Below are 25,657 nucleotides of genomic sequence, written 5' to 3'. Positions count from 1 at the left end.
ATCACAAGCTAGGTGGCTGCAGGAATTTGCAGTGACCCATTCCAATCTGCAAACTCATCCCTTTTAGCATCAAGCTTGATTTTACGGACCCCTCTTTCAATTTTATATGCTTAGGTTTTTGTTTGTTTTTTCTTTTTCTTTCATGCACCACAACCACCATTTTTAAGCAACTTTCCTAAGTCACATCTTTCTTGGTCTCTGACCCCACAAACAATGTTGCTTTGGAGAAAGAACCACAAACCACAATATTTCCATCTTTCATTTGACGGAATCTTGTTCTTGCATGCAGGGAAAATATGTTCTCATACTTGTACTAAGTCTTGTGTTGGTAGAAGATGTAGTGCAGCAAAACTCCAGCATCTCCTGTCCTTTCAATCTTTCTACGAATAATTAAGCACTGAGCATGTGCTCTAGACAGTGGCCTGGGGATAACAGGGATGAACTGTCAGAACCTAGGTTTGAGGACCACACAGTCCAATGGAGGAAAGAGACTCAGAAGTAAACAGTTATGAAAAGGTGTGAAGCTACCTTTATCCCTCCACTCTACAGTGATAATGTGCATGGGTTCCACTCAGACTTTTTCCACTCCCTAGCAGACTGCTTCCAGGCCAAAAATGCCTCTGTAGACCAACCGATCAGGGGATTAGGTACCAGTGGCTAAGCAAGCACAGATATTGGACACTACTCATGTTCTCGTATGAAGGGAGGAGGTCCTTTCTAGGAAGCTATCCTCCATCCTCCTCCACCTCCATCATTGCCTTGCTCTGTATACCTCTTCTCAGCCTCAGACCTCCAAACTGCCTTGCTTGGACTTACAATCCTCCCTAGCTTTAGTTATTATTATTGCGGTCACCCGTGTCATGCATATTTACTATGTGCCAAGAACAGCCCATACAGTCACTTGTTGAATTTTCATGGCATCCTTGGCCTTTGTTATTGTGGTGTTATAAATGAAGGAAATGATCCCCAGGAAATTTTAGACACTTGTGCAAGCCTACACAGCTGACAAGTAGAAAAACTGAGATTAGAAGACAGAACTGTGTGATCAGAAAGACTCTTAAACAGTTCACTGGTCTGCTCCACAGGCACATGTGGTCCAACTGCCCTGCTAGGTTATTTACACTATAAGGACAGAGATCACCATTTCCGTTCTTTTAACAGTTCCTATGCAGGTACACCTGTAAGCAAGCAGAGTAGGAATCTCCCTGTGTGGTGTTATTTAAGGGAGGCCAGACAAGGATGGGTTAAAAGTATCTTCACTGTTGCTTATCACAGTGTCTGGAATTTCACCATTGGAGATACATTACTTTGGGTCTTGAAGTCTTTCTGGTTTTCAGGATTTCTCTATTAGAACAAGATTGTCCTAGTAGTGTCATACTCAGCTGAGACCTCAGTGACATCAGGGCCTCAGAGAATGAGTCACAGCAGAGATGCCTAGAAAGGAACCTGGGATCTGGGAATAGCAAAGTGGTCCTCAGAGGAGGATGAGAGGTCCCAAAGTCAGGAGTGATCGTTTTGCTTGGCTGACCCCACTTCTGTGGTCCCCAGCACAGGGCGAGCCAAATGGAGCGTACATAAGTCTCGATCTGAGGAAACACTGTTTTGATCAGGTGTAAGAGTAGGAGACATTGGGCATGGTGACAGGTAGTCATCAAGTTCTGAGGAGCCTGAGCTTTGAGAAGGTGCAAAAGACAAGAGGCAGAATCCTTGCCCTCAAAGTGCTAACAGTCTCTTTGGGGAGAAAAACTATCCCTAGCAAAGAATGGGTAAATAAGACAAGACAGGAATGACCAAGAACAGAATACACGTGTGATAGGAAACTCAGGAAAAGGAGAGCTCAGTGTGGGAGGAGGTGGTGTGGGCATCACTGGGGACACAGGACCCCAAGGACAGTACCAAATAAAGAGATATGATGAATGGGTTGGTGAATGCCTGTCTTATGCCAAAAGAAGACCCAGGTGACAACGAATTGCTACCTCGGTACTCCCAAACAAAGAAATCCAGCTCCAATTTGATCACCATGATGCAAAATGATGTTAAGATGGTCTAGAAACAAAATCTGAAGACAGATATAATGTACAGAGATACTATTTAGAATATATACTACTTCAAATTAAACTCAGGTCTTTCGATAAAAAGATCAAATGGTTGCTCCAATCGTACTATTAAAAAACCCAGAATTTCAGTAATAGGTGAAAATAACAGATTTATATATTAAGGTACATGGTGAATAAATCTGATGAAATCATTAGGCAAGACTAAACCCCTTTAAAACCAGGAAGAAGAGATCTGATGATCACCACAGGCCAACAACATTGACAAATTCCAAGACATTCCCCTGGATTCAGCTCTGATAAGAATGCTTTATGCTGTGACCTTCTAGCCAAAGACAAATGCTCTTCTTCTGGGATTTCACTTAATACTTCCTTCCTAAGCAGGAAAGGTTACTTCTAGTTAATCTAACTAATCTTGTATTTTTTTTTAAAAGTTCCCTTTATTTAATTCCTACAAAGAAAACATCTCCAAGGAAGAAAGGAAGGAAGCAAGCAAGCTTTGACCTTTATTTGCTACATGAGCTATTTTACCAATAGCTACAAGTGATTATGTTTTCACTATTCTGAATAACAACCCTTTGCACCCCTTGGCATAAGAGAACCAATAGCTGCAACTTAAGGCTTACTTGTGAGTGAGCAGAAAAATACAGGCAGAAAAAGACTAGAAAAAGGGTGAAGGGTAAGGGAGGAGGCGGCACAAGAAATCATTTCTCCTTTGAGTTTCTTAACTAAATTATTGCAATACATATTTTCTTTTCATGTCAACTTGGCGGCTAATGAGCTTCATTTCCACAAGTTGCTTGTTTTCTGTAAGGGGGCTGTATATCTGAGACAAACTGCAAAGGTCTCTGGTTCAATCTGCTAATAGGTTTGTATTAACCTCCATGGAGATGCACAGACAGTGAACACATTATCCAAACCCACAATTCAGACGCAGGGTCTAACAAAGGGTACTTGTGCTTTATTTCCAGATGCAAGCAGCAGCTTGGCAAATGCAGTTCCAATGACTAAAGGTTAGGATTTCTGGGACATTTTGGTCTTATAAGGAGCAATCAGAAAAAAAAAAAGAAAAAATTGTGTTCCTGAAAATCTGGGTGGTGATTACAAAACTGGAGCAAAATGACAATAGCAGAATTCCTGTATTTACTACTTTATAAGAAAAGGATTCAGAACCCATAAAAAGAAATCAGTGAAAATGGATATTTAATACATTTAAAATATACAAATTTATAAGCATCATGTAAAATGTATAAATTAAACAGTATCAACCTATTAATAATTATTAGTAGGCAGAGTGTAAAAACGTTAAGTATTAAAAAACTAAACAGTCTCAAAAATGAAAAAAATTAAGTTACAATATGTTAAAAATGAGATATTATTTGGACTTTTATAATGAAAGGGCATAAATGTTGTTGCCACTGAGAACATATTTTTGTGCAAATTTCTTCACGGAAAAGGAAAAAAAAACACCCTAATGGGGAAAACGGTGATGTATTTATGAGCTATCTCCAAATATATTTCTCTGACTCCTTCATCTTCAAATACTCCTCAGAGTTTAAAAATATTCATCCAAGTTCAATATAATGTTGTGTATTTGTGTGTGGAATGAAACTTATTTAGTTACTTCGAGTTGTAGTTTGCTTGAAGGCAACAAGCAAGCATTTCTGATTTGTTCTCCTTTTATTTGGTTTGATCCTCTATGCCCAGCTGCCTGTGTCGGTTTCAAAACTCTCCTGTTGTAGTGGACACACCCTAACGTGACTGCCCAGTGAGACACGCCCTAGGATGACCCCCTCCCCTTGAGTGCAGGCACAACTTGTGACTTGCTCCCAAGCCAAGAGAATACTGCAAAGCCATAGGGGATAGTCACTCCCTTGATTAGGTTACACTATGTAAGTCTCCGTCCTAGCAGACTGGGGTCAGAGATTCTCCTGCTGGCTTTGAAGTCAGCTGCCACGTTGTGACAAGGCCTGTGAGAAGCAATCAGCCACATGGCAAGGAATCCTGAGTGATACCTGGGAGGTGAGAGCACCGCAGGTGACAGCCAGCAAGAAAACAAGAGGCCTCAGTCCTACAACCTCAAATGAATCCCACCAACAACCAAGTGGACCTAGAAGAAAAAAAAATCGGGCTCCAAAAAGGAACACAACCCAGCCAACATCTTGATTATACCCTTATGAGACCCTAAGCAGAGGACCCAGGTAAGATACACCCAGATTCCCAATCCACAGAAACTGCAGGATAACGGTTACATGTTGTTTTACGCCACTAAGTTTGTTATGCTGTTAAATTTGACAATCCACTTCAAACTCCAATAACAATTATTCTTGCAAAAAAGGTTTGTGTTGCCAGTGCTATTTTCTTCCTCCGTTTGAGGACAGCAGAAATATAACCTAAAGCTTTATAGATGTGTACACCTCTGTCCAATTCAAAACTTTAATGCAGGGCTTCCCTGGTGGCACAGTGGTTGAGAGTCCGCCTGCCGATGCAGGGGACACGGGTTCGTGCCCTGGTCCGGGAGGATCCCACATGCCGTGGAGTGGCTGGGCCCGTGAGCCATGGCCGCTGAGCCTGCGCGTCCGGAGCCTGCGCTCCACAACGGGAGAGGTCACAACAGTGAGAGGCCCGCGTAACGCAAAACAAACAAACAAAAACTTTAATGCAGAATATAATTCTCCATGTATGAGTCTCAAAACATAAATTAGCTGAACTCAACATTTTTCAAAAAACTATTATATTGGCACTTGAAAATTGGAGAGTATACCTTCAAACCAGTTTTTTTTTAAATGTGCATACTTCATTATTTTAAAAAATAAAGTTTTTAGTTTTGAAAGTTTCATATTTGCAGAATTATTGTGAAGCTAGAACAGAGAATTCTTGTATACCCCGCTCCCAGTTTCCACTGTTATTACACCTTACATTAGGGTGGTACATCTTTCACAATTAGTGAACAAATATTGATACATGTTTATGAACTAAACTCCATACTTTATTCACATTTCCTTAGTCTCTACCTAATGTCCTTTTTCTGTTCCAGGATCCCATCCAAGATACCACATAACAGTTAGCTGGCCAGTTGACTTAGGCTTCTCTTGGTTGTGACAGTTTCTCAGACTTTCTTTGTTTTTGATGACCTTGGCAGTTTTGAGGACTATTCAGGTGTTTTGTAGGATGCACCTCTATTGAAATTTCTCTTATGTTTTTCTCATGATTAGACTGAGGTAATACGTTTTGGGAGGAAGATCACAGAGGTCAAATGCCATTCTCATCTCACATGATGTGAAGGATACCTACTATCAATATGGCATATCTCTGTTAATGTTAACCTTGACTACCTGGCTTGAGGTAGTGTTTGTCAGGTTTCTCTATTGTAAGTTACTCATTTTTTTAAAAAAATCTCACTCCCTTTCCATACTGTGCTCTTTGGAAGAAAGAAACTCTGTGTAGCCCCATCCGGAGTTATGCTTTACCTCCCATAAAGCAGAGTATCTACATACATTATTTGGAATTTTTCTGCATAAGAGATTTGTCTATTTTCCTCATATATTTATCCAATCATTTATTTATATCAGAATAGATAGTTATCAGATTTGGGTTATACCTCAATACTAGTTATTTATCTTGTGGTTCAAATTGTTCCAATTTTGGCCACTGGGAGAACTTTTAGTTGGCTCCTATATCCTTTCAACATACATTGTGTCACAGTCATCATTACGAGATTTTGTTTTTGTTTTACCTTTTTTCTTTTAGTACTTTCTGGCACTATAAGATACTCCAGGCTCACTTTGCATATTTCTTGCCCCAGTCCTCAATCAGCCACTTCTCTGGTTCTTTTTATTGGGAAATAATATTGAAACCAGGATTTGAGTGGTAGATATATTTATTGCTACTAGAGCATTATTGCTTCTAGGCTAAACCAGTTTTTCAATCTCTAAATCTGGAACCTCAAAATATCCCTATATGTTTAATATATTTTAATTTACTCAACAAACATTTTATAGAGATTACCACATGCCAGGCATTATTTTAAGCATTTTGTAAATATTCACTCATCTAATTCTTGTAATAACCTCATAACAACAACAACAACAAGAGAGGTAGTTTTAATTAGCCCAATTTGTGGATGGAAAACCCCGGGCACTGAAAGGTTTGGACCTGTGACAAAAGTCATGAAGCTAGTAAGTGGCAGAGCCAGGACCTGAACCCAAGAATCTGGCTCCAGATTTGGGGCACTAACCAGTGCACCACATTGCCTCACACTAGTGAGGACCTCAAAGAACATAAAATTGATGAATTAATTAATCCACCCATTCATCCTCCAACAGATTTCTATTATGTGCCCATTAGGTGCTAAACTCTCTGCTAGATGTTAATTGGTGCTTAATGCCATCTGAGATACTTCTTGGACTATGGCCCAATTTAAAATGGAAGAAGAAGCTGTTGTAATGTGCCCCTTGAGAGGACTCTGGCAGCTGCCTGGGATGAAGACGGTACATAAAAAACACTCCACTAGGTGGCTGCAGATATACTTTATTATGCTATGGGCAATATTCAAGAGTGATAAGCAGTGCCTTATTTATTTAATTTCTATCCATTATCCTTTTCACAAATTTTAAAGAGAGGGTTTATTATCTTTCCTGTATATGAAACTCCCATTATTTTTCCATAAATTTATTTATTTATTTATTTTTGGCTGCATTGGGTCTTCGCTGCTACGTGCAGGCTTTCTCTAGTTGTGGTGAGCGGGGGCTACTCTTCGTTGTGGTGTGCAGGCTTCTCATTGTGGTGGCTTGTCTTTGCTGTGGAGCACGGGCTCTAGGCACACGGGCTCAATAGTTGTGGCTTGCGGGCTATAGAGCGCAGGCTCAGCAGTTGTGGCTCATGGGCTTAGATGCTCCGCGGCATGTGGGATCTTCCTGGACCAGGGCTCGAACCCGTGTGCCCTGCATTGGCAGGCGGATTCTTAACCACTGTGCCACCAGGGAAGCCCCCAAACTCCCATTTATTATACTACTATTCACTGATAAAATATTTGAATGAAACTGTCTCTGGTGAAAACCACTGAACAAAACTGAGATTTCCATTTACAGCGACTGAAAGAAAATTTAAAATGTATACTTACTTTATGACTGTCGCTAGTGGGTGGTTCCAAGGGACCAAAGCTGAGATGATCTAAAAGAAAACAGGCAAAATAAATATGTTGAATGAAAAAATCTTAAAGGATTTTTTAAAGATCATTTATCCCCACATATTTACTGGCAGAACTCTGCGAGGCATCCCATGACTTGGCCTTAGTTATCAATAACCCCTTTGGGGAAGGGAGTGCAAGTGGGGTAGAGGTAGAGCTCTCCAGAAAGGACTTGCCTAGAAAAGGCATCAGAGGCAGAAATGGGGAGTCTGGCATTGACCTCTTGTTGATATTTATAAACTCCTTGGAAGAGAATACAGATCCAAGGGAAGGGACAGTCAGGAACACGGGTCTTCATTTTGCACTTCAGAACAAGCACCAAATGAGCCTCCTTTTAGATGTACCAAAGTTTAGGTACATTCCAAAAAGAATTAGCAGACACAGTGTCATAATGTAACAATAAGAAATCACGATAAATAGGTCAATAAGTGAGAGTAATGTATTGGTTAGATTCATAGTTCAGAAGAAAGGAATGATCAAAGTTGTTAGCCAGGAGGAGGCTGTATGGGAGGGAGCCTGTGAGGAGTGCGGCTCAGTGTGTCTGACTGAGAAGGCTAGGAGGAAGGGGGTGTGGTCTGCTGAATCCCATCGCCAACGGACATGGGGAGGGGGTGGTCTCTCAGATTGTGTTTCTTGCATTTATAACCTCTCTTTGAGAAAAAGTGTATTTTAGAACTCTGGGAACACTAGTTTTTAGACAATCTAATTAGTCTACCTACTACAGTTTCAAAACTATCAACAGGGTCAAAGCCCTCTTGGGAGATCTGTAAAAAAAAGAAAAAAAATTCCCAACTCATATCATTTAATTCTTAAATATCAGAGTGTTACCTGTATTAGGAATAAATACCAAGAAATGGAGAATTTGGGGGTTTCTAAAAATCCTCCTTTTTATTAAAAAGAATCAATTGGAGTAATTCGAGAAGAAAAGGTGTTCCAACTGACATGTTAGAAAAAAATAATATTCCACCAATTTCTGTGTATTTGATGTTGTACTAATCATTGCAAAATGCATCTCAGTCAATAAACCAAGGACTCATATTCCTCCAAGCATTTAACAGGGAACTGAACACTGTTAAAGCAAAACTAGGAACTTTACCAAAGAGTTAAGAGATTTGTCCCTTTGAACATAGTTAGAGGCGATATATTTCAGTGGTAAGGACCCTCAGGCAATACTGAACCTCTGGATGTACCATAAATAATAGTTATTATGCTATTTTTAGTTCTGGCAATATAAGAGTTCTGATGTAAGACAGATTCTTAATTTTTTCTTACTACAATAATCTGTACATTTTAATAATATAGATATTTAAAAGACATTTTGGCTTAATATAATGTAATCTTTCCGAGCATGATTTTTTTTTAACTAAAACAAAAAATCTGTGAAATGGTTTTTGTATATTTTCCTTTATCTCATAGTTACTTTGTTAACATATAAGCGCATTACAATTTGAAAAGTGATATTTTAGGCTTTTCCACTGTTAAGATGTGGAATTAAGTCAAATGAATTCACAGTGTTTTACATTTTAAAATATATATAGTTCACTCTGTTCCAGAGCTTCAGATTTTACTGAAAACAAAACAAAACACAGATGCTGAGTTAAAGTGTCAAGGTGAATAAACAAGCAGTTTACCAGAGCTGACCAGACATAGGGCCCCAAAGGCTTTCTTTAGTGTCAGACTGGACAGGCCATTAAAAACCAAGCCTGTCGCTGGCAACCAAGTCAGCTGGGTGAGACCAGGAGAAGAGGACACCACCCAAGAGCTATCAAAGCTCTGCCTGTTCTCTATGCCACTGGACAAGTCTCATTGATTTACTCACAGAGGCACACTGAAACAGCCTATCTTACCTATTTTTTCTCAGAGATTGATAAGAAAATGATGGAGGTGGGGTGGGAGGGGCAAGGACACATGGGAAAGCAGGTGTAAATAACCCACAGGGTATATATGCATTGTTTATATAATGGCTGATGTCATTGAAACGGATACAGAAGAGAAATTTTGTAGACTACATGCATATCTTGCTAATTCAAACGATCATGTCAGGGAGACAAGGGGATAAGGTAGAAAGAACACAGGTGTGGAAGTCAGGAATCCTGGGGTCTAACCCCAGTGTGGCCGTTAGTTAGCAGGGGGCTAACTTTGGAGCAGTCACTTAGCATCACTAGATCTCTATACTCCGAGAATGTATGTAATCACTCTAAAATCCCTTTTGACATCCATTTCAAGTTGGTTCTTACTTTTCCTTTAAGATCTCTATCAGGAAGTTTATTGTTTATGAACAAATGAATACGGCCAGCCAAATCAGCTTTTTCAGAAGGCTGAAGTGAATCCTTTTTTAATGGTGATAGTGCTTAAAATAGTCACCGTATATATTTTGGTTTGCATACACAAACTTCAAGGTCTATGATATGAAAGTCTGAAAACATTTGGATAAAAACTGCTTTAAAAGGTTTTAAATGTTATATGAAGATATTGTACAGTTACCAACACCATTTAACCATTATTTCTAACTACCTGGTCAGTCAGCCATTCCATCCATTCATGCTAACAGCAAATGAAATGGTTTCTGATCTTAGTTTTGGTATCTAATTGCTTACCCAAAACATGGCATTTTCATGACAAGTACTTATAAATAGAATCTGACAAGTACTTATAAATAGAATCAAATGGCTTTTTACATTTCATTTTAATTTGATTTAATAAGTCTAGTAATTTGAATTTCAGCATCTAACCCTAACTTTCCTCTGGAAGTGAAAAAGGCTTAATATTTATTCATTTAGAAAAAATGTACCGTGCTCCAAAACACAATTCAACTGGAAACAGATGATGTTCATCCTCTCAGCGGCACTTAGCATAAGCTAAATATATTCACAGCACAGCTGACCATTTATAAACCCAGCTACCATCACAACCAGAGAGCTGTGTCAATGGCAGTCCATTCACTGGTCTGAAGTAAAAAGCCATGAATCCTGCTAGGGTGGAGGCCACGTCTGAACATCGTGCAATCAACACTGGCTCTACTTTACACAAATGTTTAATAAAAATATTTTAAAGCACTTCATTGTCTTGTTTTCTACTTTTAGACTGAGTACTTAAATGAGGATTAATTTAGTACTTTCCACTTCAGGAAACATGGACGTTAAGTATGGAGGCAGCAGATTTAATAGGAATCCAGTTTCCCTCAAAGGACCATTGCTATTGCCCCTGTTTCTCACGGCACAACCTCACTTGGGCTAGGTGCTCTCCTGAGCTTCCTTCAGATGCCATGATTCATTCTGGTGCCATGACTCTGGGGCTCAAGTTGTGAGGAATAGATATTTTTCTCATTTCTTTCTCAGACCTGGTCGTAAATTCAAAAAGCACGTTATGAGAAAATAAAAACAATAATAGCACAAAGAAACCAACCTGATTCCAGAGAAGAGAGATCCACTAAATAGGGGTTAGAGAAATGTCTTATTCAGCTAACTGGTCAGTCAACAACAGAGAACTGACGAGTGCAGGAATTCCAGGCCACCTGCGATGCCCCTCTTGGGAGAAAGCCTGGCTGGCTCACAAGCAGAAAAATACAGTCATCCAATAGCCACACATAAGGGGTGTGTGTTTATCCATTCATTCAACAAACACTAATTTAGCATCCACAGTGAGGCAGGGGCTAGCCCTAGAAATGAATGACATGACTTCACCCCTAAGGGGCTCACCTGCTAGACAGGGCAAGCCAGCTAGTCACTTATGACAGACAAGTAAGCAAATAAACTAATCAGAATGGGAGCAGTTGAATGACAGACTCATCCAAACATGCATACCCAATCTGAACACCACCTCCACACACTCCTCACTCCTTCCTTTCCCTGTCTTAACCCAATCTGAACACCACCTCCACACACTCCTCACTCCTTCCTTTCCCTGTCTTATGGTCGTTCTCATTAGTGATTCGTCATCAGCCCTGTTGCCACTTGATGTCATCTATTTATTTGTTTCTGTTTGGTTGTCTGCCCCCCCCAACTCAGGTATGTCCTTGATTTCTTGGGTTCACTGAGGTAAACCAGCCCCCAGAAGAGAAACTGACACCTAGTAGTTGCTCAGTAAATATCTGTTTACTAAATGAATGTATGAGTGAATAAACATCATAGAAGTTACTCAGAAAAAGGAATGACTGTCTAGAAAGATGGGAGGAAATGAGGTTGAGTTCTTATAAAAGGCAATTAAATTTTGACAAAGAGGAAGTTGAGAAGTCAGTTGAGAGAAATTGGCTTAGCAGGTCTTCAGAAACACCCAGCTATAGGTCTGTGGAGAACAATAGGTAGTTTTGTCTGTCCAGTGTCCTGTCCTTAAGGCTTCGGTGGGGCGGCCAACCCCAGACTTCACTCTTCTTACCACGGGGGAGGGCCCAAACCCGAGCTGGGCCATCTGAACCTCCCTCGTGGGCATTCAGGGGTGACAGGACAAGAGGCTGTGCGGTCAGCAGTGCAGCACCTCACAGGATGGTTTACTTACTCGTTCTTGCTTTGAAGACCCTCAGTTGCCCTGGTTCCTGCAGGCCCCTAAGGCCTCTTCCCTCAGTCAGCTCTTCCCTCAGTTCTATAAGCTATTTTTTTCAGGCTCCAGTCAGTAATTGCCGTTTATTTCTGTTAGTCACATCCAAAGCTCTCTATGACCACAGGATCTGATTAAAGATGAATGTGGTTTACAGAGACTCTCAGGAAAGAATTTTTCTCGAACACTGACCATGTGCAGGTACTGAGCTAAGCTCTCTACAGGAGTTATCCAATTTAATCAACAGAACCATCTCTATGGGTGCCCATTCCCACTTTAAAAATGAGGACTCTGTCGTTTACAGACGTTAAGTGTCTGAGCTTAGCTCAGAAGGGCATAGGTGAGCTGACTGAGGTAGGCAGGGCCCAAAGGGAGTTTGGATTTTATTCTGAGTGCAACTTATTCTCCCATTATTCCCATAAGAAAACACATCAAAGAAAACAAACCTAAAAAAACAAGGAAAATATTTTAACAAGTATTTTCATGTCTATTAATGCCGAAGCAGCTGACAAACTGCTATACTCTTGCAACGCTGGGCTACAAATTGAATGACGAGCCAGGAACCGACTGGAAAATGATCCTGCAAAAAGCTTCACACGGCAACTGTTCTATGAATCCTTAGCAGATATGAATTAAGAAATAGACAATCTCTCCAAGATCTTACGAGGTAGACGATGATCCGCATTTTATACAAGGAAAATGAAGCTCAGAGGGGTCCATAGCTAATTAGGTGGAAGAACCAGAACTTATGACCAGGCTTGTCTGACATCAAATCTCAGCCATAACCATAATGCCACACTTCCCCCAGATTCAATTTAATAAAATACCATGTTGTTTGATCAACATTACTGAAGAATTATGTAAGCCTCCTGCACCACAGAGATTCTGTAAAAAAAAAAAAAAACTTTAGCATATATACCTTGTTGGATGAAAATTTTCTGCACTTTGTATACCAAATGCTCATGTTAGTCACATGAATATGACTGATCCCATGTTGCCCTCATGCACTTTGAAATGTAAACACCTGTTTGCTCCGAAAGGAAATGGGCCTATATTACAGACTCAGAACACTGTATTATTATTTTAGTTTTCTGTGTTTGATTTTTTTCCTGTCTCTTTATTCACTTTGGAGACTTTATTTCTTGCAATTTTCAGTGTGACTGCCTCTTGAAACTTTTCCCTGGATAGTAACATGCTATTTGTTACTTCCTTGGGATTAAGAAACCTGACCACTTTGTTTGTTAGCATTCTTAGTAAAAGAAGAATAAAGAGAAGCCAAGCAAGGAATATTAAATGCAGAAAAAAGGGCTGTGGAAGATAATGTGGCCTGGGGGCCTGACTTCAAAGAGCAGGCCTGCAGGGTGTCCTCAGAGGAGGGTAGGGAATGAGCTAGAACAGAGAGCAGAGGCCAGACCGTGTAGGGCATGGATTATCCAGAAGGTCCTTCTGAGTTGGCAGTTTATAACACAGGGCACACTCTTTTATGGGAACAGCATTTTACATGGTGGTTGGGTTGTCAAACCATTCTTTAAAATCTTATTTAATCTATTATATACAGGAAACGTTTTCCCCTCGATTCTATGAGAAAGTGAAATAGGAGCGAGAAATCAGAAAGTCAGGTAAATATTGTAACGCCATAGGCTCTAAAAGAAAAAGGAGGAGGAGAGGCGAAGGAAGGAGGGAAAGAAGGGAGGGAGCGAGGGAGGGACGGGTGTTTCCTTGTACGGGGGGGTGTAGGAGGGCAGATCCAGGTTTGTGGTGTCTGAGCTTATACAATTAGAAGCCCTTTTTAAATAAGTACAAATTATAAAACAAAATTAAATATAAATGGGGATATTTTTTAGAATGAGAAAAGTATATTATAGAAATTACAAATTTTAATAACTGAAAAATAGCTTAGCATAATATATGTCTAGTAATTAACTACCAGATCCATGTATATATGGAAGTGACTGTAAAATCACATAAATATATCTTATTAAGCCCATATAAAATGTGTCCCCAACTCAGCTTCCCCTGACTGATCCCCAAAACGCCTCTGGCTATGCCAACACCTCTCCACGTGAGGGTAAAGGCAATCACAGTGGAAAGAGACAGTGCTCTTAACCAACTGTAGTCAAAGTCTCCTTTGAAAATCTTACTAAAACACGTGACCAAGGAAGCCCAAGGCTAGGGTGCCTCAAGCATCCGAGCTCAGGGTAGATCCTGTGCCTTTCCCTCCTCCATGTCCGCCCTATTCCCGTCATCAGAGGGCCCTCTTCGTCTCATATCACCACAAGAGAAAGCAGAAAAGAGTCCATGCTCCTGCTTTAATCAGTCAGGAGAGCTCGGGTCTCCTGATCCAGACTCATCAAAACGTGCCGCCTCCCACAAGGCACACAAGGGAAGCTGTGCAGCAAGACGATTAGCAACGTGGATCCCACTGGAGCTTTACGGAGTCTTGGCTCTACATCTTCTCTCTGAGACAGTCATGAAAATAGCTGCGTCCAAATCCTCCTTCATCAGCACCCGTGTGCATGTGTGGGGCACGGGTGTGTCCCTCTGCAGCCAGGACGTCAAGTGCTCTGGCCATGGCTTCAGTTTTTCCTATTCCAGGGAAGTGATGACACGGCTGGTCTGGCAGCCTTTATTTGTTTCTACTGCAAAGCTTGTACAACTCCTTTTTTGCAGGTTTTGCCAGTGACTTGGCCTTCTGAACTGGAAGCTCCTTATCAGTGTCACATAATCAGGAGCAGGTTGTGCCCCCAGCATCAGTGTTTCTGGCATCACTGAGCCTGAAATCAGCCTGGATCATTCCACCAACTTTCTTTATGGGTCTTGGGGTCAGCCGGCCCACGGGAGATTCAGTACTATCTGTATTCCAAGGATCAGTGAACAAGCGAATGTCCACCCCAAGGCGAAAAGGGCATTTACTACCTAGTGGTGATTTGGACCTTACATGAGAACCTGGTCGATGACCTAGAGCATCTCTGTTACCTGAGGTTTGGGTAAGAAGCCAGAACTCCTCCCTTAGAGCTGGGCTGGGCCCTTGTCCACAAGGCTGGCTGGGTCATGCTGCTGGTCCTAAAGCACCCTGTGTGCATCTGAAGTCAGAAACTCTGCCAGAAAAATGGAAAGCGGAGTCGGGGAGCAGAAAGAACTCAGGGCCGGGGACTTGAGTGAAACGTGTGTGACTCTATGCCCTGAGCTGTGAAACAGTCACAAACATTATTTGGCAAGAAATACGAACATGCATGACTGTATCTCCTAACAGATGTCTCACATAACAATTAATAATCTTTCTTTTCTTCCTCTTTCTTTCCTTTCTCTTTCTTCTGTTTTTGTTTGGTTGGTTTTTGCTGTCTCTTTTTTCTTTTTAGCACAGCTCCTCTCATTTGTGGGTACAGGCAGGTCCCATGCAGAACATGTCACATACATTATCTCTTTTATTTCACATAACAGTCCTAAAAAGGAGGAATCATTGCTCTTATTTCACACATGAGGGAACAGAGGCTTTGGGAGGTGACAGCTATATTAATGCGTATGCCAAGCCTGTTCTATTAGGAACACTCAGTATCTTTTTCTTGATAGACAGATGCCATCATAGGCTAGAGTAGAGGTCTTTCCTTTGACACCCTGCGTTACATCCTGCCCGCCCCTCTGCTTTCTGCTGCAACTGGAGGACTGGTGGAGGGGGTGCAGACTCCCCTGGGGCTGACAGTGCTCTCCTAGGTATCTTCCAACTTTCTGCCTCCAGTCCTTCCCCAGTGCCGAGGCCCTACAGTCTGCATGTGCAGCCAGGAAGCACAGGGGACAAAAGCTCCAGGATGGTTCTCAGCCAGGGGAGAACGAGACTGGATGGATAAATGCCCAGCTGTCCTCCTTAAGCAACTCCCAGAGACAGTCTAAAGTAATCACATCCCTATTTGCCTACTCAAATGCCTGCCTCAAAATTTGCTTCTGGAGGGGAAATCAAACTAAGACATCTTCCAATGATCCCCTTAATCCCATTTGCCTTGTTAGCAGACCTTCTGCTTCGATGTACATGCATTTTATATGGCTATCAAGCTTCTCAAATGAAGGAATTTCTTTCCACTTTTTTTCATTAACCAGTCATTTCCCTTAACTACACCGCCTTTTAAAGAAAAAGGGATGCAAGAGAAACAAGCATGTTATAAACATCTCCCTCTTCCTCTGCTCGGAGTCCTGAAGCCCAGGCTCAAAGTCCCATTAAGAGGAGAGCTCATCAGAGCTACTGACAACACCTCCTACTTTGTTCAGGTGGGAAGCAGACACCTGAACATACTGTAATAAAACAAAACTTAGGGCTTCCCTGGTGGCACAGTGGTTGAGAATCTGCCTGCCAATACAGGGGACAGGGGTTCGAGCCCTGGTCTGGGAAGATCCCACGTGCCGCGGAGCAACTGGGCCCGTGAGCCACAACTACTGAGACTGCGTGTCTGGAGCCTGTGCTCCGCAACAAGAGAGGCCGCGATAGTGAGAGGCCCACTCACCGCGATGAAGAGCGGCCCCCGCTCGCCACAACTAGAGAAAGCCCTCGCACAGAAACGAAGACCCAACACAGCCAAAAACAAATAAATAAATTTTTTAAAAAAAGAGCTAAAAACAAAACTTAAATGATAATCTGACAAGTTAATTAGTTAGAAAATATTATTTTGCTGTCAGATATTTAGGCATAAATCAGAGGCAGTTCATATAAACGACTCTAAGGTTTACTTTTACACAAAAAAGCTATCTAGAATTTTTCCCCTTGGCACTGTTAATTTTCTATTACCTAGAAACAGTATTAATAGCAACACTTTTTCTTCCATCACACACACACACACACACACACACACACACACACACACACACACACACACACACACACACACACACACCCGTTGACCCTCATACCTGCTAAAAATCAATGATTCTGGATCTCCATCCACTAGAAGTGGCGAGACTTTTGCTTGTATCCCCACCCTGACCCCGGACCACTGCTGTAGGCTGAATCATGGCCCCTCAAATATGTCCTAATCCCCAGCACCTGTAGGTGTTATCTTATATGGCAAAAGGGACATTGCCAATATGATTAAACTAAGGATCTTGAGATGGGGAGGTTATCCTGCATCATTCAGATAGGGCCAGTGTAGTTACAAGGGTCCTCATGGGACGGAGGCAGGAGGGTCAGAGTCAAGGGAGAAGGCAGTGAAAGCAGAGGTTGGAGTGACACAGTCAGGAGCCAAGGAATTCCAACAGCCTCTAGAAGCTGAAAACGGCAAGGAAATGGATTCTCCCCTCAGACAGAGCCTCCAGGAGGAACCGGCCCTGCTGACATTTTGACTTTAGCCCACAGAACTGATTTCAGACTTCTGACCTCCGGAACTATGAAAGAATAAATTTGTGTTGCTTTGAGTCTCTAAGTTTGTGGTGCTTTGTTACAGCAGCCATAGGAAACTGACAGAGCCACCTTTTCATTCTGCTACTTCATTTCTATGCTAACCTAACCAGCACCCCTTTGCTCCCCTCCCTAAACCTACACACTACATCCAAATGAGAAATCAGAGAGTAGTTTTCCTCCTCATCAACCCTGAATGACATGTCCTGGGTGTTGGAGACCTCACAGCACTAGGAACCCTGTACCATGAGGACAAGAAACACTTGCATACAAGGGGTAAGATGTACAAAAATAATCAGATTAGGACAGCAGTCGGGGCTACAAAAAAGGATTTAGGAGTCATTGGCATATGGGTGATGGTTGAAGTCAAACCACAGCTATGCCACATAAATATATGATAGTGGCCTTGGTAGAACTAGGAAGTGGATAGGGGGGTTAGTTTGCAAATGATACCCTATCAGAGATCCACAGAAAATTAACAAAAGAAAATGTGATCTGGAGTATAATTTTTACAAATTTTTCTTGAGCTGAAATGCAATCTCAGATAGCTGATGAAGAAGATTATGTCGCATTTAGAGAAAAGCAAGCCTCACAGGAAGCTCTTGAGTTCTGTTATTAGGCACAAGGATACAAATATAGTTCCTACCCTCAAGGAGATCACAGATAATTTCATTATAATGTAATTTGTGGTATGATAATGGCATCCCCAAGTGTTACAGGTCGGGGAGGGGACAGTTGGTCCAATTTATGGACTGAAGAAAACCCTACTGGAGGAAGGAATAACTAAGAGGAGTTTTGAAGGATGAAAAGAACAGGGAGAGAGAGGGGAACATTCAAGGCAGAAGAAACTGCACAAAATAGTGGAGGTAGTTAAATGAATATGAGTAGATGAGTTTGCCCAGGAAGATAATGCATAATGAAAAAACAAACAAACAAAAAAAACAGGAGCAAGGACAGAGCCCTGGAGAAGAGGAAGGATTAGAGAAGGCAAAGGAAAAGAAGCCCACGAATTAGTCCAAAAAGAAAAAGAGGAGCAGGAGGGAAGTCTGGGGGAAAAAATCGATGAGGGTAGAGAGCTTCAGGTAGGCAGGAGGTGAGGAAATAACTGCTAAAAGGACCAGAGGAAGCCATGAGGGAATTTTCACAGAGCGGATTCACTGGATGATGTGAGTAAACACCAGATTGCAAGGGGCTTTCACGTAAACGGAAGTAACGAAGTAGAAGTCGATGCACCATGTTCCGTCTGCCCTTTCCAGTTTCTCGGTTGAGATAGGAATGAGAACCATGACTACTCGTCAGCTTTTTAAACTCTGGAGACCAAAATAGGCTTCATAAGCCGGCACTGAAAAGAATAGATACGATTTAAATACACAATGAGAAGATAAGAATCAACTTGGACCATCCTCCTCAGACTAAGGCAAAGCTAAAATAAGTGGAAATATCACCACGAGAACAGTGGGGCAAGCTGGCTGGGGAGAAGAAAAACATTTTAAAAGTATGAGACTACATATTAAAAAAATTATCAAAGAAGTCTCAAATTACAGATCCCAAGAAGAAATAAGGAGATCTGGAAGCAGATGAACTAGAGAAACAAGTGGGAATAAGTTACGAAGTTTAAGACAAAGAAGTAGATTCTACATCAAAGGGGAAAAATAATTAAACAAAATATTATGAAAACTACAAGGTAAAAAAATAAAGGAGGAAAGCTCATCTTAATTGATGAGGTGTCTGGAATGCAGACTAGTTTTAACCAGGCACGCTTTTGTAAATCACACAGAAGCTAAATGCACACAAACCAGTGGTGAGTGTTACTAAGGAGGTTCTTAGTTCTGAAGAATTAAGACACAATGATAAAGCAGAAGACAGAGGAATATTTTAAAAACCCAATTTCGGGCTTCCCTGGTGGCGCAGTGGTTGAGAGTCCGCCTGCTGATGCAGGGGACGCGGGTTCATGCCCCGGTCCGGGAGGATCCCACGTGCCGCGGAGTGGCTGGGCCCGTGAGCCATGGCCGCTGAGCCTGCGCGTCCAGAGCCTGTGCTCCGCAACGGGAAAGGCCACAACAGTGAGAGGCCCGCGTACCGCAAAAAAATAAAAAAAAAAAAACAAAACAAAAAACCAATTTCTACAGTCACTTTCAAATTCAGCAAAAATTTCCTAAGGACTGACCTAAGGGGACAGAATTACATTTACATAATAGCATAACTTAACGGCAATAAACATAAAATGGAAAATTGAGTTTAAGGAGGATGTTAAAATGTTCTTTTCATGCAACCCCAGTGGCCAGATAAGATGTTGATGGATCTAGTATAAAAGTTAAGAGCTTAAAACCCACAACAGAAAACAAGTGATTAAAATGGTCAAGGAAAATAAAGAACAAGAGGAAAGGAATCATTCATAGTGTCAAATGCTGTCAACAAGCCCAGTACAATGGACACTGAGAACTAATCATTCCAGTTAGCAGGACAGAGGTCACTGGGGACCTTAACAAAAGGTTATGGTAGCTTTCTGGTTACACATATCTGGATAATCTTGTGAAGAAAAGATCAAAATTGTACCATCAGGATGGGCAGGCAAAGAGCACGATCCAACTCAGTGTTGTCATTTCTAATCATTTTCTGATAGTAATTTCTTTGCTGAACAAGCAAAGAAATAATGGTTAAATTTGCAAGTGGCAACAGAAACATGCAACAAGTAATTGCATCCTGAAAAGGTCTAAATAATGATAATGACCTACAGTGTATCCTCAAGCCTGAGGCTGAGGTCAGACCTTCACCTTATGCTGAGCACAGGCACATGACCCCACAGATCCCTGGTCATTACCTGTGATCACCAGTGACTGTCTGGCCTTACTGAAGGGCTGGGTCATCTTTGTATTCACTTCTGAAAGTCAAATAATTAAATCTTTTTTAAAATTAATTTTTTATTGAAGTAGAGTTGATTTACAATGTTGTGTTAGTTTCAGATGTACAGTAAAGTGATTCAGTTATATATGCATATTATATACATTCTTTTTCAGATTCTTCTTTATTATAACCTTCATTATAGGTTAACAAGATATTGAATATAGTTCCCTGTGCTATACAGTAGGTCTTTGTTGTTTATCTATTTTATATATAGTAATGTATGTCTGTTAATCTCAAACCCCTAATTTATCCCTCCCTCTCTCCCCCTTTCCCCTTTGGTAACCATAAGTTTGTTTTGTATGTCTGTAAGTCTATTTCTGTTTTGTAAATAAGTTCATTTGTATCATATTTTAGATTCCACATATAAGTGATATCATATGATATTTGTCTTTCTCTGACTTACTTCACTTAGTATGATAATCTCTAGGTCCATCCATGTTGCTGCAAATGGCATTATTTCATTCTTTTTTACAGCTGAGTAATATTCTGTTATATATATATATTTACTGGTATATATATATATATATATATGTATTATTATATATTTTTATATATTCTTTACCCATTCATCTGTCAACGGACATTTAGGTTGCTTCCATGTCTTTGGTATTGTAAACACTGCTCCTATGAACATTGGGGTGTTAGAGTTTTCTCTGGATATATGCCCAGGAGTGAGATTACAGGATCATATGGCAACTCTATTTTTAGTTTTTTAAGGAACCTCCAGACTGTTCTCCATAGTGGCTGCACCAATTTACATTCCCACCAACAGTGTAGGAGGGTTCCCTTTTCTCCACACCCTCTCCAGCATTTATTCTTTGCAGACTTTTTTTTTGATGATGGCCATTCTGACCAGTGTGCAATAATTAACTCTTGCCCTGTCCTTACTCATTCAAAGGATGGAGTATAACATGCAGGTGATGACATTATATACCTAGTTAAATCTGGTATCTACCAGTGCTTGCATTTGACCAGGATTCCCAAGGAGAGGGAGAAAGCACATTTTCACCACTACACAAGGCAAGCTTTATCTCTGTACCTTGATGCCAGAAGAAAAATTCTTCTGTAATTGCATGCCAGGTCACTGATTGGCTGTTAATAATTGTTCAATGCATTAATGAAGGGATAGGAAAGAGGAGTGCAACCACAGCACAAATTAGTATAAGCAAATGAAGGTCTTTCCCACAATCTTGGTGAAGATGGGTAGCACTTTACTTAACGTTCCACTTTTTCAGTGTTAGAGAAACTTATGGATTCAGATTAATTGAAAGGAAAGCACATCTTAATTGATGGAATGTCTGAAATGGAGACAAGTTTTAAGGGAGGCACGCCTTTGTAAATCACACAGAAGATAACTGTACACAAACCAGTGGCAAATGTTACTAAGTAGGTTGTCTCCCCAACCCTTTCAATGACTTAGATAATAATTATTTTTAATTAATTCTTTCTCTTTATTTGCAAATAGGAGATTCTAAAAGCTTTAAGTAGCTTAACTTTTCTCCTCATCACCGTTCTGGCTGACAGAAAAATTTGCTTAGCAAAGCCCCTCTTCTTAGTGAAAAAAAAAAAAAAAAAATTAACTTCTGCTTAGCCCTGTCTGAACAACTACAAATTCTGATTTAATTAATGATGTTCTGTAATAATTAAATTTAGTATATTTACCAACATATAACCTGGCAGTCTCACTGCATCAACAATCCTGACAGAGAGAAACTAATATTGTGGAATACCTGCCATTTGCGAGGTAGTTTCCGTTTGATGGTGTCATTCGATCCTCATGACAATTCCATGAAGCACCTACTATTATCCCTATTTTACTGATGCTGAAACTGAGGTTCAGAGACGTGAAATAATGGCCTCATGATCAGACAGCTGGTAAGTGGCAGCGGCCAATATGACCCTAGGTCAGTCTTACTTTTTTTTTTTTTAACATCTTTATTGGAGTATAATTGCTTTACAATGTTGTGTTAGTTTCTGTTGTATAACAAAGTGAATCAACTATACATATGCATATATCCCCATATCCCTTCCCTCTTGCATCTCCCTCCCACCCTCCCTATCCCACCCCTCTAGGCGGTGACAAAGCACAGAGCTGATCTTCCTGTGCTATGCGGCTGCTTCCCACGAGCTATCTATTTTACATTTGGTAGAGTGTATATATGTCAGTCTTACTTTAAAACCTATGGGTACGTTCCTCATCACACTGTAAAATAAGATCCAATTCCCTGGGAGCCAATTCAGTGCATAAAAGGAGCTTTTAGGAGAGTGGCAGTCAGCATGCATTTATTGCTATTTTTTCATCACTTAACATTCTTTTCAAGGTTAAAGTTGTACTCTTTGAACACTTAATACATATCTTAAGGGCAGCAGGTTTTGTTTCATTTGCAATTTTGAGAGCAGTACCTGGAAGAATATTCTTGACTTGGCATGTTGAGATGAATCTCAAATACTTCTAGAAAATTAATTATTAAGGCAGAGATCCAGGGAAAATTGGTTGCCTTGGGTAGCAACAGGAAGGGATTAGGTTCGATATCAAGGAGTACTTCCTGACAATAAGACAAGATAAGCACTGAGATGAACCAAGGAAATTTAGTGACACTCCTGGATGAAAATATATAACAATCATTAATCCATCATCTGTCAGAGGAAATGTGTATGGAAGCAAAAAGATGATCCATTTTAAATGACCCCGACATGCCCTTATCAAATGTTGACACTAACAGTTAAAATACAAATTGTTCTGTGTTCTTTTATGGGATGGTCAGTCAGGTGTGGCCATAAGTGGAAACATAGGAGAGGCTCAGGAAAACAAAAGTTTATTATATTCACAGGTCCTAAGAACAGGAAGCACACTAGGCCATGCAGGGCTCCATGGGGAAGCCTCAGGGTAGCTGGGTGCTCAGGAGGCAGAAAGCAGGAGCAAGGGGGACTGGCCAGAGCCTTTATAGGGGTTTCCACGGGAAAGGCAAGGCAGGGGAAAATAAACAGTTCTAAGATTGGTTAGTTTGAATAATTCCTGCAGGTGGGGCTTTAGGCTCTATATAGGGGTGGTCTCTGGTTGTGTGGTAGCAGGCCCTGGGATGATTTAGGGGAGGGGAAATACTGGCTTGGTGTGAATTTGCCAGATGCAGGAGATTAAGACTTTGGATTGGTTAGTTTTCATATCAAAGGTATGATCCCACTGACCCTTTGCTATCTCTAAGAACTGGGTAGCCCAGGGAGGGGCAATCTCTCCCCAGTCAGAAAGGTTTTTAAGGTGTGAAAACATCATAATATATAGAAAATTAAAACTTTAGGCCAGAGACAAATATACTAAAAAGCACTAGATGTTTGAATCTGGATAGAGCTCCAGCATTTGTTTAACCTGCAATGTGACAGCCTTTGTCTCCCACTGAGCCTGTGCAAACAGCAGTAGGAACAGCTGGTTTGGGTAACTCAAGAGAGCAAACACAGTATAATGAACACGGCTGTTAAGCCAACAGACATTTCAAACCCAGAATGAGACAAGATCTAGGTTTGAACAAAAGTATTACAATATATTGGACAAAGTTCACAGAACCTAATCTGGCAGCTGCAGGATGGAAAACACAGAAGAAAGCTGAAAGGTCTGTAAGTTAACGGCACATCACAAACAACAGCCAAATCCCCATTGCTACAGAGAACACATTTGATAGATCCAGAGGCTTCTGAACAGAACCCATCTCCAAAGCTATAAAATATTTTAAGATAAAATATTACAAATGTTATTTACAAATGCTTTTTTAAGAAGAGGGGAAATACCAACTTTTCACCAACAAACAAGGCCAACACATTTAAGAGTTTATCCTTGGAGCTTCAAGATGGCGGAAGAGTAAGAAGCGTAAGAGTAAGACACGTTCCTCCCCACAAATACATCAGAAATACATCTACATGTGGAACAACTCCCACAGAACACCTACTGAATGCTGGTAGAAGACCTCAGACCTCCCAAAAGGCAAGGAACTCCCCCACTACCTGGGTACGGCAAAAGAAAAAACAGAGACAAAAGAATAGGGACGGGACCTGCACCAGTGGGAGGGAGCTGTGAAGGAGGAAAGGTTTCCACACACTAGGAAGCCCCTTCGTGGGCAGAGACTGTGGGTGGCGGAGGGAGGAAGCTTCGGAGCCATGGAGGAGAGCGCAGCCACAGGGGTGCGGAGGGCAAAGCGGAGAGATTCCCACACAGAGGATCGGTGCCGACCGCCACTCACCAGCCCGAGAGGTTTGTCTGCTCACCCACCGGGGCGGGCGGGGCTGGGAGCTAAGACTCGGGCTTTGGTCGGATTGCAGGGAGGGGACTAGGGTTGGCCGCGTGAACACAGCCTGAAGGAGTTAGTGCTCCACGGCTAGCCGGGAGGAAGTCCGGGACAAGGTCTGGAGCTGACAAAGAGACAAGAGACTTTTTCTTGCCTCTTTGTTTCCTGGTGCGCGAGGAGAGGGGATTAAGAGCGCTGCTTAAAGGAGCTCCAGAGACTGGTGCGAGCCGCGGCTATCAGCGCGGACCCCAGAGACAGGCATGAGACGCTAAGGCTTCTGCTGCCGCGACCAAGGGGCCTGTGTGTGAGCACAGGTCACTATCCACACCCCCCTTCCGGGAGCCTGTGCAGCCCGCCACTGCCAGGGTCCCAGGATCCAGGGACAACTTCCCCGGGAGAACGCACGGCACGCCTCAGGCTGGTGCAATGTCACGCCAGCCTCTGCCACCACAGGCTCGCCCCGCATCCGTACCCCTCCCTCCCCCAGGCCTGAGTGAGCCAGAGCCCCCGAATCAGCTGCTCCTTTAACCCCCGTCCTGTCTGAGCGAAGAACAGAGGCCCTCAGGCCACCTACACACAGAGGCGGGGCCAAATACAAAGCTGAGCCACCGGGAGCTATGCGAACAAAGAAGAGAAAGGGAAATCTCGCCCAGCAGCCTCGGGACAGCAGATTAAATCTCCACAATCAACTTGATGTACCCTGCATCTGTGGAATAACTGAAGAGACAACGAATCAGCCCAAAGTGAGGAGGTGGACTTTGGGAGCAACGATATATTTTTTTTCCCCTTTTTCTCTTTTTGTGAGTGTGTATCTGTATACTTCTGTGTGTGATTTTGTCTGTATACCTTTGCTTTTACCAATTGTTTTAGGGTTCTTTGTTTGTTTTACTTAAAATTTTTTTCTTCATAATTATTTTTTATTTTTATAACTTTATTTTATTATAGCTTCTTCTTGCTTTTTTTGCTCCCTTTTATTCTTAGCCATGTGGATGACAGTCTCTTGGTGCTCCAGCCAGGCATCAGGGCTGTGCCTCTTAGGTGGGAGAGCCAAGTTCAGGACACTGGTTCACAAGAGACCTCCCAGCTCCACGTAATATCAAACGGCGAAAATCTCCCAGAGATCTCCATCTCAACACCAACACCCAGCTGCACTCAACGACGAGCAAGCTACACTGCTGGACACCCTATGCCAAACAACTACCAAGACAGGAACACAACCCATCCATTAGCAGAGGGGCTGCCTAAAATCATAATAAGGCCACAGACACCCCAAAACACACCACCAAACGTGGACCTGCCCACCAGAAAGACAAGATCCAGCCTC

At 41.7% G+C, this 25,657-nt stretch overlaps 1 protein-coding gene across 2 annotated transcripts in view; it reads right to left on the bottom strand.

Moving 5' to 3' along the window:
* NCALD (neurocalcin delta) overlaps nucleotides 1-25,657 on the bottom strand; it is a 431,524-nt gene that overhangs the window by 178,493 nt on the left and 227,374 nt on the right. For both annotated transcript variants that reach the window (XM_082675134.1, XM_082675136.1), the window contains one exon: nucleotides 7,177-7,226. The gene's annotated coding sequence lies outside the window, so the exon portion shown is untranslated. The remainder of the gene's footprint in view (nucleotides 1-7,176; nucleotides 7,227-25,657) is intronic.

The sequence above is a fragment of the Grampus griseus genome (genome assembly GCF_964374135.1).
Source record: "Grampus griseus genome assembly, chromosome: 17".
NCBI classification, from domain to species: domain Eukaryota; kingdom Metazoa; phylum Chordata; class Mammalia; order Artiodactyla; family Delphinidae; genus Grampus; species Grampus griseus.
This window is presented reverse-complemented; position numbering and strand designations above follow the sequence as displayed.